Source organism: Trichechus manatus, unplaced genomic scaffold, assembly GCF_000243295.1.
Source record: "Trichechus manatus latirostris isolate Lorelei unplaced genomic scaffold, TriManLat1.0 scaffold00089, whole genome shotgun sequence".
Classification (NCBI taxonomy): Eukaryota; Metazoa; Chordata; class Mammalia; order Sirenia; family Trichechidae; genus Trichechus; species Trichechus manatus.
Window position 1 is genome coordinate 2,479,143 of NW_004444025.1, and position 12,743 is coordinate 2,491,885.

The 12,743-nt window shown below is 34.2% G+C and overlaps 1 protein-coding gene across 3 annotated transcripts in view; it reads left to right on the forward strand.

Annotated features, from left to right (window-relative positions):
- The window catches only part of GRIA2 (glutamate ionotropic receptor AMPA type subunit 2), a 186,360-nt gene extending 184,706 nt beyond the window's left edge, over positions 1 to 1,654 (forward strand). For all 3 annotated transcript variants that reach the window (XM_004382036.1, XM_004382035.1, XM_004382037.1), the window contains exon 16: positions 1 to 1,654. This exon is cut by the window's left edge and continues 975 nt beyond it. The gene's annotated coding sequence lies outside the window, so the exon portion shown is untranslated.
- Positions 1,655 to 12,743: the final 11,089 nt, after the last annotated feature.

The following is a 12,743-nucleotide window of genomic DNA, read 5'->3' on the forward strand; positions in this document are numbered from 1 at the left end:
TTCCAATATAAATTAGCCTCAAAATAATATCTAAATCTGTTTTTGGCATAAGTCTTACTCTCTATAAAGTAATATTTGTTAACAAAAGCATTTTATCTAGATAGATACATGCTAATGGATTAAAAAAGCTAATATTAAAAAACAAATAGTGGAATATGTGAGGTTGCATTTTAAAGTGTTGGAGTTTACAGAGGAGAAGCATTACTTGTAAATGAAGTCAGAAATGCTTTGAAAGTAGCTTTTTAGATTGTTGCCCATATATCAAATTCAATAAACTAAATCTGTATTTTTAAAATTATAGGAAATTCCATAAACCTTAAATATTATGAATATTTTAAGCACTTTTGAGTCCCTGCAGTATCATTACTCCCCACTGCCACCATCGATAATGACAAGCCTAATGTGTTAACGCTCATATTTCTTCCTCAGGTGGAAGGACTATTTTAATATGCCCTATGTGGAAAAAAGTCACATTTATGTACCTAAGTGCTTGTATTTCTGTAGCTAAAAATGTTTAAAGGAGTACTCTTTCTCTTCATAAAATACCTTTTATTTTCATTAGAACCCCTCAAATAAAATTAATCTAGACTTGTAAACAATTATTGACACCCAACAGTTATTTTCAGTATTTTTATTCTTGCTATTTCTGCAAATAAGCTTTGGTGTAGCACTTGGTATTTTACAAAGTGCTATTAAAACACCCGATTTATTACATGTTATAGAAGGAAAGAGGAAATGTAGGGATTCACAGCAACTACTTTCCTTGAAGATGGTGGCATATGGTATCACGATATTCTCCACGAAATTTAACTGTCCCTAACCATAAATTCCAAGATAGATCAATATAATTTTAGTGCATTTCTCCTCATCAGGAATGTTGGAGGTGCATTTTAAGTTTTAATAATAAATGCTAGAATGACCAAATTGCAGACTAATTGTTTCCTTATTGTACTTCAAATGAGTTTTTAAAACAACAAAACAAGGGATGACTATATACAATCAAAGCTATTTATTGTACCTCTGGGCCTACTCTTCTAAAAATTGTAGCTTATAAATTTTTCGCTGTCAAGCTTGATCTCATGTAAATAATTGAAATAATGTAAAGTTATATTTTCATGTTTTTATAGATACAACATGACAAGAATACATAATGTAAGAGTATTGCAACTATGGATAGTGTTGATCGGATAATGCACATCTCAGTTACAAGCAGTAATCATAGTTTAATATCCGTGTAACGGTGCATCAGTATATTGCTATATAAACATGTCTGTGTGCATATAAGTGAAAAGTGGTCAAGCAAGAATGATGACAGCTGTCTAAAGGTTTTTTTATTCATTTTATATAAAAACTGTTATGGAAAGACCAAAATGTTTATGAACTATTCTTATGTATATTTACAACTGTCTTCAATTGTACGTTTTTGTTTACAGTATAGTACCTTATTTTCTGCCGTGTTAAGTGGGTGTCAGAAATCCAAGGAGACATACACTTTCTACAACTTCTATTGAAGATATTGGGATTTCCAATTTTTTCATGTGTACTATGTCAGAAAATGCTTTTGATTTTATTTTTAAATCTAACATCGGATGGCTTTTTCGGAGTGTTGTAAAAACTTCAATCATACATAAAACATGTTCTTACAAAAGGCAAAGATCTTTATTTTATTTTTTTACTTAATAGTCCTTCAAACTAATAATAACGAGGAACCAAAAAACATATTTAACTGTATTCTCAAACAAACTCAACTGTTTCTACTAAAAGAGGACATCTTTGCTCAGTTTATGTAAGTCGTCTAGGTACAAATGTAACCGAGCAGAAATATGTATACATACATACTGGCCCAGTGGTTAAGAGCTCAGCTGCTAACCAAAAGGTAGGCAGTTCAGATCCACCAGATGCTCCTTGGAAACCCTATGAAACAGTTCTACTCTGTCCTATAGGGTCACTGCTAGTTGGAATTGAATTGACAGCAACAGGTTGGTTTTGGTTTATATACTAATGCACATATATTAGTAAAAACGATGAACAATTCCAAACCTACCAATTATTAAGTGTTTCGGTCATATGTATAAATCTGACTGTTAGTCACCTGACTCGTGTGGATGATAGGTATACTCTGCTGCTAAATATCAGGCGTTACTCTCTTCGGTCATTGCTCTGTATGTCCCATTGCTGTTCTAATCGTATGGAAGAACAGAACGGTGACATGCTTTAAAAATTCCACATTTCCAGGCTTACATGTCTCAAAAAAAATGTGTTCATTTCTTGTTTTACTGATAGAGTTTACTAATCAGAAACTAAAACTCTTGGCCATTTTGATTAAGTATTTTTACAAAAGCAATCATTTCATATTTAGGCAATTCTAATGTAAGTATATGCTAAAATATTAAGACATTTGAGCCCTTCAAAATTGCACATTAAAACATTGTTTAAATTATTTTTTTGAATTTTAAGATAATATTTAATAGATAAGTATACCATTGCATCTGCTCAAAAGAAGTTATCTTGACTTTCTAGTCTGCACATACTCTAAATATTTTGGTGGCCATGAATAAATTGAGCAAATGCAGAAAAGCATTAACAATATAATAACTCTATCGGATGATTTCAATACAACTTGGCAATACCATTTTAAAAAATATTGCAATTAATTATAATATAATAGTCTTGTTTATCCTTTATCCTCCATTCCCTATCTCATCATATACTAGAAGTGCCAGTTTAGTTAATTTAAACTAATAACTCAGGTATCATCTCTAGCTTGAAAAATATTTCTGGGTATCTAAACTTGTTTTCTGCTGGATGGAGTTGATTATGTATTACTTGTTTACAACCCATTAGGCTGTCAGGTAGAATCAAGTATAGTCCAGGCAAATATTCCTCTTTCCTTAATTCAAATTAAATAAGTAGGTGCTTCGACTGAATTTGTTGCATAAGTTCTCTATATTATCAATTTTAATTTATTATTTATAGATTTGATTAATGTAAATAATATACTAGGATGTCCGGAGGGCTTATTTGTTAAGTTTTACAAATTTTAAATGAACTCTAAACAAGTATCAAAGGAAATCTCAGAATGATACAACCATCTTTTTAAAAGAAGAGTAAAGTTTATACAGGAAGTTTTAATACTTAAAGTTTATTTATTTTTAATCACCAGCATGAAAGATGGGTAAGTATAGCTGAATCATCATAATATTCTGAATGAGAATTTGAGGATAGATTTATGTGGTTTGTGAAGAGTTGTGACAATCAAAACAAAAAAAGGTTTTTTCATTCTTTTAACATATTATTTTAGCTAATGTATGACACTGAAAATTCTATTAGGTACTAAGCAGTAAATTATACTTTCTTTCTATGCTTTTATTTATCTTATGCTTGGAATAAAACAACACACCTTATAAACAGCATCTGGCACTCTAACTGCATGAAAGCTCAGACATACTTACATAAATATGATGGTATCCAACCACAGAGACTAACACAAATGCCCTATGAGCCAATGAAATCAGGAATATGTCTAAATATGGATCATAACAATTCACGTGTGATTTTATATCCTGTCTCTATTCATTTCTTCCTTACATTACAGCCTGACTTTCTCTTTTCCTGCCCTTAAGTACAACTGCCATGTTTTATATATTACACTTCAAATGGTATCTCGTTTTTCACTTTCATTCATCTGGCAGTTTGCTTTTTTTCATCTTATCCCATCCATTTCTGGCTTGTCATTCCTGAGAGTTTTTGCTTTGAGGGCACTTGGAACGCAGTTCATTTTGGCAAAGACAGGACTGACAGTTTCAGAGTCTTCTTAATAACTCTAATAAATGACTAAGAATTCTGGAGTAAAATAAGAATTCCCCGCTCAGCTCTATTTCAGCATCACTCCCAAGTCCTGACCCAGTCATTGCGAATGTGTCATGCTCCTCTATGTGCTTAACAGCCGCACAATTTATAGTGTTTCTGCAGGAAATGGGAGGCACTGCAAGGAGGCAGCGAATTGAGAATTCTATTTGTAATATGTTTGCTCATCAGAATTCCTGTCTAAAGCCCCTTTACAATGAGCATAAGTCAGTTCTCTCTTTTCATGTGACTTTCAGAACTGGAAGATTCTTTACTTGCCTTTGCCCCAGGAGGTACACCTTGATTTTACTATTTCAGAGCCTCACTCCTCTTTGGATACATGTAAACTCACGATTACTTCGTGAAGTACACCTGAATGCACTGGATGAATTTGGTCATTTTCCTTTCTTTTTTTTCCCTTTCAGGTTAATGTGCCAATTTCCTTTTACTGTAAATTGGAGTGTGGGGAAGTAGATTAAGCCCTTGGGGGGGAGTGGAAACCAGGATTCTAGATAATCTCCCCCCTTGAGTTCCTTTTCACTCCTCCCTTTTTCTCTGTCTCCTCAACCGGAGTATGTGGAATACTAGGACTGGTCTCGCAGACATGATGAGAGGAGATTTAATATGATTATTCAAAACACAATTCAACATTGTCTCTTTTTAACATAATGATGTGAAGAAATGAGGTCATGCTTTGGAATGCAACTTGGTGCAGAAAAAAGTTTTTGGTATTCAGTTCAAAACTGGTTCCATCATCTCAAAACATTAGAAAAGCAGTTCTATGCAGTAATTTGTATTCATTGAGTAATTTATTCATTTAGTCTATCAAATAAATATCCAGTGAATGTACTCTTGAATAAATATATACAGGAGGTAAAAGCTAAATTTAAAATCTCTATTCTGAGAATTAATTATTCTATTTTCTTTAAAGCATGCAATTCTTTGATTCCATTTACTTAGAAATAATATTAGAAGTATTTGGATTACTATGTGACAAGTAAGAGTTATATATTTCTGACCAATAATTTTTAACTCAAGTTATTAAAACTTCAATTTAGAAGAGATGTTTGATTACATTCATTAACAATCTTAAATATGGATTCATATTTTCCTCTCTCAAAAAAATCTTAGGTTGTGTAAATTCTGTTCTCCCATAACTTTGTCATTCAATCAATAGTTCTATCTCTATTTTGAAAGTCAAATGAGGTTTATTAATAAATACCACAGTTTGGTAATTCAAGATTGCTGACATGTCCGTGGCTTAACATGTATCTATAATCTATCTTTTTGGATAGGATTTATTCAAATAACATTCAACATATTTTTGGTCAACAACCAAACAGCATCTTATATTTTAACTGCAAAAATAATTAAAGAAAAAGAATCAAGCTGATAATTTATCAACTATGAAAACCTAACAATTAAGAGTTTATTCATGGAAACACTTTAAATGAATCCCAGTACTTGTCATGATTGATTTGATATATTTACACATTTACATTAAATCTCACCTAAAGTCAATGAGAATATGTTATTTCAGATGGAAAGAATTTTGGGAAAAATTACATTTTGTTGGATTTCCTAAGTAAAAGGAAACATAGTTTACATTTAGGAACTTACATATTATAACCATGATATTTTAATTATTATCATTCACTATATTGCTGATATGAATAGGCAAGGAGTCCATTTGTTGAGAATCAGTCAACTGTAAACTGATTGTTGCATGATTTCTATTTATTTCTTTTTTATTTGACTATTTATAATGCAATCTAGAGGTTTTTCATGTAAAAATCACTTTTTCCTCTCAGTATCTCGTTATGGTCCAGAATTTTACAATACTAAAAATCTGTGCTAATTGAAATTTTATGATTTAACCTATTGGGTATATACGAATCATATCTGGAAACATTTTTGTGTAAATAGTCACTCACAGATTTAAAAGGAAATGACGTCATGAAAATAATTTGCATTGTTTCTGAAATAATTATGTAGAAAATGGAGATCTGTAGAATCTGTAATCTCATGAAGTATATACTCTTGCATTGGCCATCCCTCCCCTGCACCACCAAATTAGATTTTGTCTGTCTGGTTATCTCAACTGATTAGAGAACAATTTAACCGAAGTCTAACTCATGTAAAAGTGAAGTTTACATGATTATGGGATCATAGACAACGTATCAATCTTTGCACATCCTTTCTGCAAATATGTGCCTTAGTTTTCAGTGAGGTTTAATGTGGATGATCAGTGTGAAGCTGTCATCTTTATTTGGAGTTCTTTTTAAATTAAAATGCATCCTCGGATTTATAACTACATTTAGTCTGTATCTTAAAAGCCTTTCAAGTCTGTTTTATGTGCATTATCTTGTCAGCTGTTCGTGTCAAAGAGATAAACATGTCTTTGTTCATTTTTATTTAATGTTGTTTGTCTTTCTGTCGTGTGTATGTTCACCTGTGTATTAAAAAAATTCTACATCTTTGTAGCATTTTATTCTGAAAATTATTTATGACATTTTTAACACACTATAAATATCAACTTCTGAGTTCTTGAACTTAAAAATATTAAATGGATTTATGACTTCCATAATCCATAATAAATCCATTTAATATTTTTATGGATTATTAAATATTAAAAAATTGCCAAGGAGATTGGAAAGGGATTTTTCAAAAAAATAAATAAATAAAGCAACTACTTAAGTAGGACATATAAGACATGGAAGGACATGGAAGGATATAAGAGTCCAAGTACATAAACTCAAGCCACAAGTTGTGCCTGGCTGATTTAATTTGAAAGATGTATTAAAGTATTTGGTTCTTCAAAACTGAGTATCCAATTAATTATCTGTCACAGCCATGTACCCTTCTGTGGCACTTATGTAATAATATATGTCAGACAAAATTGTGCTTAAATATTTTGAAATAGTTTCCTGGAGATCAGAGAAAAGTATATACCCCATGTAGCTGAACACCAATTTCCAACATCAAAGGATAATTAGTTACAAATATCACTGTCAAAGTGTCATGTGGTCATTTTCAGGACGCTCATTTCATATAACTATGGAAACATAGAAAGACGAAACCATCGGCCAACAGCATATAGCTAACCAAGAAGTCAGAATTACAAACTAGGCTGATTCTCTATTCCAATAATCGCTTTTTCACCTCTTCAGATAAGATCTTTTTTAGTTCTCATACATATTAGTATAGTGTTGCTATTAGGTGGTTTCAAGTCAGTTTCAACCCATCGCGACCCCATGTGACAGAGAAGAACTGCCCCATTGGGTTTTTAGGCTGTGATCTTCACGGGAGCAAATCACCAGGTCTTTCTCTAGGGGAGCAGCCGGGTGGATTCGAACCGCTGACCTTTTGGTTAGCAGCAGAGCGCTTAACCGTTGCACCACTACGGCTCCTTATTAGTGTAGGAGGAATGCTATATACAGAGGGACACTTAAAAAAAAAATTCATAGCTTAACTTTTGGGTTAAAAAGCATCCTTGCAATTGAATTTGTATTCAGAAACTTTTTCTTACTCTGGGTAGGATATATTACATAGAAAATGTCAGAGAAGCAGGATAATAGTTAATCTGAAAACTAAACCAAATCCAGTGCCGTCCCATAGATTCTGAGTCATAGTGAGCTTATAGGACAGAGTAGAACTGCCCCATACAGTTTTCAAGGCTGTAATCCTTCTGGAAGCAGACTGCCATAAGCAGACTGCAAAGTTGCTGGTGAGTTCGAACCCTTGACCTTTTGGTTAGCAGCTGGGCACTTAACCACTGTGCCACCAGGGCTCCTTTGATAGTTAATAGAAATGCGATTTTAAATGTCATTGATAACATCCTTTTTTTTATCTATAGTAGGAACATACATTTATTTTTTCTCGACATGAAATATTTATGATGAAAATATTATCGATTCTAAAAACTGCTAAGGAAATATATATGCCCATCTTTGTTTAAATACAGAGGCTCTCATTATTAAATATTCACTTGCTTCTAGAAAATGGTGACTACATTTTGAAAATAAAAATTTGGAGATTTGTATTCATTATTCACACATTATCACTCTATTGCCATACTGTCTTTCCCAATACAGTGACAAAGCATGAACACATTTTCACAAGTATAAAAGTTATCATTTTATGCCTGAAAAACGTGCACACTTTTGCTAGTTTACTGTCTCTGTTTCACCTTTATCGTTTCCATGATGTGCCCTATTCCTCTGGCCAGTTCTCACTCACAGGTCTCCACTGACAATGAGTGTTTACTTTGTACTTCCCCTTCCTCATTGCTAACACCCCCTGAGAAGTTCACCTGTACATAGTTTAGCAAAAGCCTCGTAATCTCTCAAATGATACGCGAAGGTTTTCTTTTCTGTGACATCTAAATTGCATCTCCCACACCCACCCTACCGGAAACTCATTACACTAGATACTCTTTGGTTCAGATGGGGTACCCGGCAGAAAGGTTAAGCAGTGACTTGCTGAAACATCTATTTCCTTTACTGTAGTGTGAGCTTCTTGAGGACAGGTACTGACTGTGTCTTATTCATCTTTGAATACTTAATACTTCTTCAAAATAGTGGCAATAATAGCTTACCTTTACAAGCATGAACCAAGTGCCAGACATTACATGATGAAATACACGCTGTTGTTGTAATTCTCACTTTACAAGTAGGAAGCTTGAGGCACAAAGACACAGATTAAATAATTTGCTCAAAGGTTCAATCAGCTTTTGTACCTGGGCATGGTGGTTTCAGAGTCAGGGCCTGAGGGGATATCACAGTACAATTCTATGTGACAATGATGTACTCTAAAAATAAAACTGACTGAAGGATTGGACCCACCAAACAGCCAGACAGGTAGGTGCCCAGGGCAAAAATCTCTAAGAGCACCCAAAAGTCTTTGAAAACACATCACTAGAGATAAAATGAGGTGAAGAAAAGAGCATTTAGCAACGTTCCCATGGGACAGTGGTACGTGCAGTTGGAAAGATTAACAGGTCAGTCTAGATTCAGGTCCCTGACAGATATGCTCCAATAATAACAGATGTTTGCTAAACTCCTTCTGAGGAGAGTGTGTTGTGTTAACTGCATCGCTTTTGTTTTGCTGAGTTTGGAGCCAGAGCATAACTGCTATAAAAATGGAGGTAAAGTCCAGCATAAATCCTCCCTTTCTCCACAGAAACTTTTTAATAGTACAATATTTTTACGTAGTGATTTTTTTTGTTTTTGTTTTTTTAAAATTTATTGTAAGGCCAGATTCCTGCAAATGTCTTCTAACTCAATGGAAATTTATTTTGTTTAGTAATCTCTCAAATGACTTCTTTTCAAAAAGGGCTGTATTGTTTCAATTTTATCTTAGCCTCTTTCACTAAATACACCTTCACTATCCACAATATTAATACAGATATTCATGGGAGATTAAAAGATTTTTTTTTAACCTTCTATCTCAACTCTTTTCAAATTATACTCTCTCTGTAGGGAAATCCATCGGATTTAATTAGCATCTCTGGGCTGAGTTTTTCCAAATGTGTGTGGATAGTCTTGCTCTCTTCACTTGCAGACCTATATATCTAGCTAATGAAATTATTATTATTAATAATAATGGATAATATTCATTGAATATTATATAGATGTCAATCACTATTCTAAACATTTTACACAAGTTGATTAACTTAATATGGGAATAATATAGATGCTATTATCATCTTTATTGTGCCTTAATGAAATGGAAGCACAAAGAGATTATATAACTTGCCGTAGATCTCAACTACAGCTAGAAATTTCCATAAGCACTTCACATTGAGCAGACTCTAAACTGAATTCATTATCTTTCAGTAAAAATTGTTCTCCCACTGGTAAGTCATTTTTTGGTTACTAGTGGCCCTTCAGCTAACCTTATAAGTACAAATCTTCTTACATTTAGAAAAACATAATATTTTTATTGATTTTGAAATGCTGGAGAAACCCTTTTATAGCCGATGTTTCCCCTTACAATGTACATTTATGAATATATGAATATACTATATAGAGTAGACCATATGATCCTCTGATTCAAAATGGCCAATATCATCCCATTGCAGCTCACTAACGCCTAGGCTATCGATCCTTATACATTCCATTTCATTTTTGACGAATTCCAATTTTTCTATATTCATACTTCCTACATTCCACGTTCCAATTATTAATGGATGTTTGCTTCTGTTTCTTCCCATTTTGAGTCATACCACACTGGCAAATGAAGGTCCTGAAAGCTTGACTCCATCCATGTCATTAAGACTGACTCTACTTTGAGGAGGCAGCTCTTCCCCAGTTGTCTTTTGAGTGCCTTCCAACCTGATGGGCTCATCTTCCCACACTATATGAGACAGTGTTCTGCTGCTTTTCATAAGGTTTTCACTGGCCAATATTTTTAGAAATAGATTGCCAGGTCTCTCTTCCTAGTCTGTCTTAGTCTGGAAGTTCCGCTGAAACCTGTCCACCATGGGTGGCCCTGCCAGTATTTGAAATACCAGTGGCAATTCTTCCAGCATCACAGCAACACGCAAGCCACCACAGTGAGACAAACTGACAGACGAGCGGTAGTGTGAACATATACAAAGACTGAACGAGAACACCTGTAAAGCCATCTCATTTACACAGCACTCACATTATAACCAATAGGAAAAATCCCCCAAACAATCCTTGATATTTTTGTTCCCTTAAATTCTAATTTATTTCACTTTAACCATTCATCATGTTCCCTGTGTTAAAAATCACAACTAGATTATTCATATGTCACAATCCCAGAGGGTTCATATTAACTTTCTGTGGATGCATTTAGTTTCATATTTATTTATCAACAAATATTTATTAAACATCTACTAGGTGACAGGCTCTACCCCATACTATAATATAAGGTACCACTGCCAGTTACGTTTTATATATTTTGTATGAAAAAGTAAATTGTTCAAGATTTTTCTTTGAGCTTCTTTGCTTTCTGCCTACCGCTTACATATGCCTCAGTCCCTCTACTGCCTCCTTGTTATACTCCTAATTTTTCTGAGACATGGATTTAAGTTAAGTATTAATTCATCTAACAAATATTTATTGAGCATCCTCTACGTACCAAGCACTGTAGTATGAGAATATATTTTTTAATGAAACAGAGTCCTTGTCCTGATAGAGCTCTTGGCATGACAGGCAAGAGATTTTTACACAAGGAACCACAAAAAACCTGAGAGTTATGAAGAAGGAGAATGTGCCATGGGAACAAGGTGGGCTTCACCTAGTCCGAATGGTCTCTGGAAGACATCCTTGAAGAAAAGTGACATTAAGCTGAGACTTAAAAGATGAGTTAGAGTTAGGGAAAAGGAGAGAATACGGTGAAGGAAGAGCATTCCAGAGATAGGAAGAGCTGGAAGACAGTGGCTAGCAAGTCTGAGGAACTGGAAAATGCCAGAGAGGTCTGGAGCAGAGAGCACCAGGGGCTATGCACTGGAGCGATCTTCTCTTTCTTCCCTGTCCTTGGTGTGTGCTCTCTACCCTTCACTTCTGTGGAGCGCCTGAAGTGCTTCATTCCAGTGCTACCTATCAGAAAGGGCCATGTTGCTTCTTTTCCAGATCCTAGTGCTTACTTGAACAAAGGCGATATTCATTTGCTTCTTAAAGCAATTACATTAAGCAGGAGACGTTTTCACCATGTGACTAGTGAGGAGGGGTTAATGGATGTTTGCTACTGTTTCTTCCCAGACCTAAGAAGTGTCAGAACCGAAACATGGAGCCAGCTCTTTGACCTCTAGTCCCTGATCTTTCTACTGCATCTCATCACTCTACCCTCAGTGAATAAATATCACTGTGGTTAGAACCATACCCTCAGGATCCCATTCGTGTCAGAAAATGACATGTACGCATGCTTCTCCAATGTCATGTTTTGTTTACCCTAGAATGGATTTTTGTACCCTTGAAATGCCTCTCCTCAATGAATTTTTACTCTTTGTCCTGAAAAATATCAAACGAATCTTTACACCTTCCTTTTGGTGATAAAAAATATTATCTCAATTAACTAGGCAGGTATAATTTCTGCTATTTCTTTCAAGATGCTGTTATCAAAGAAAATTTTAAATGAACTGTATTTCTGACAGTATAAAATTCTATAGAAACTCCTCAAAGACCCCTGTGATAAGAAATATTTAAAATAAAAAGTATGATAAGAAGCTTTGAGCATCTATTTTACCATTTTTCTGATCCTCCAGTCTGTTTCCTATGCCTTCTGCTAAGTATCATAGCGCCATGCTAACCTTCAGTCTGATGCCCTCTATCTGTCCTCTCAATCCTTATGTTACCTTTCCCATTAGAATGCAGGATTTAGGTGATAACAATCCATGAAAGACACACACTTGAGCTCAAAGTCAAGGCGAATCTACATGCTGAATTGAGGCTACCGAGTTTATGTAAATAACTGCTCAAGCTATAAGCGAATTGATTTGGTAATACTTTAGCTCCAAATGTACTGGCTGCTGTTACTTCTATCTGCCTCCCTTCTTTACTTTTTGTACTACTAATTATCCATATTTGTAGTATCTAACCTGTCTTAATCAACGAAAAGTAATAAAATATTTGTCAGAAAAGTTAATAACCAGGGAAGAAAAAGCAGTAGTTCAGATTCTCTGTGGGTTTATGATTTGGTTTGCCAGTCGTAAGGAGTTGTCTCTGCCTCACACATTCCCTAACTACGTTTCTTGTTGGAATGTCCTGATTATATCATGATCATTCATTTACTAATAAGCTCTCACTCACAAATATTTATTAAGTGCCTATGGTGCATCAAGAAACGAAAATAGATTGATATCTATAGGTGGAGACAAACCTGAAAAAAGACAATTATAATACAATTTATGGAATCCTTCATTCATCAAA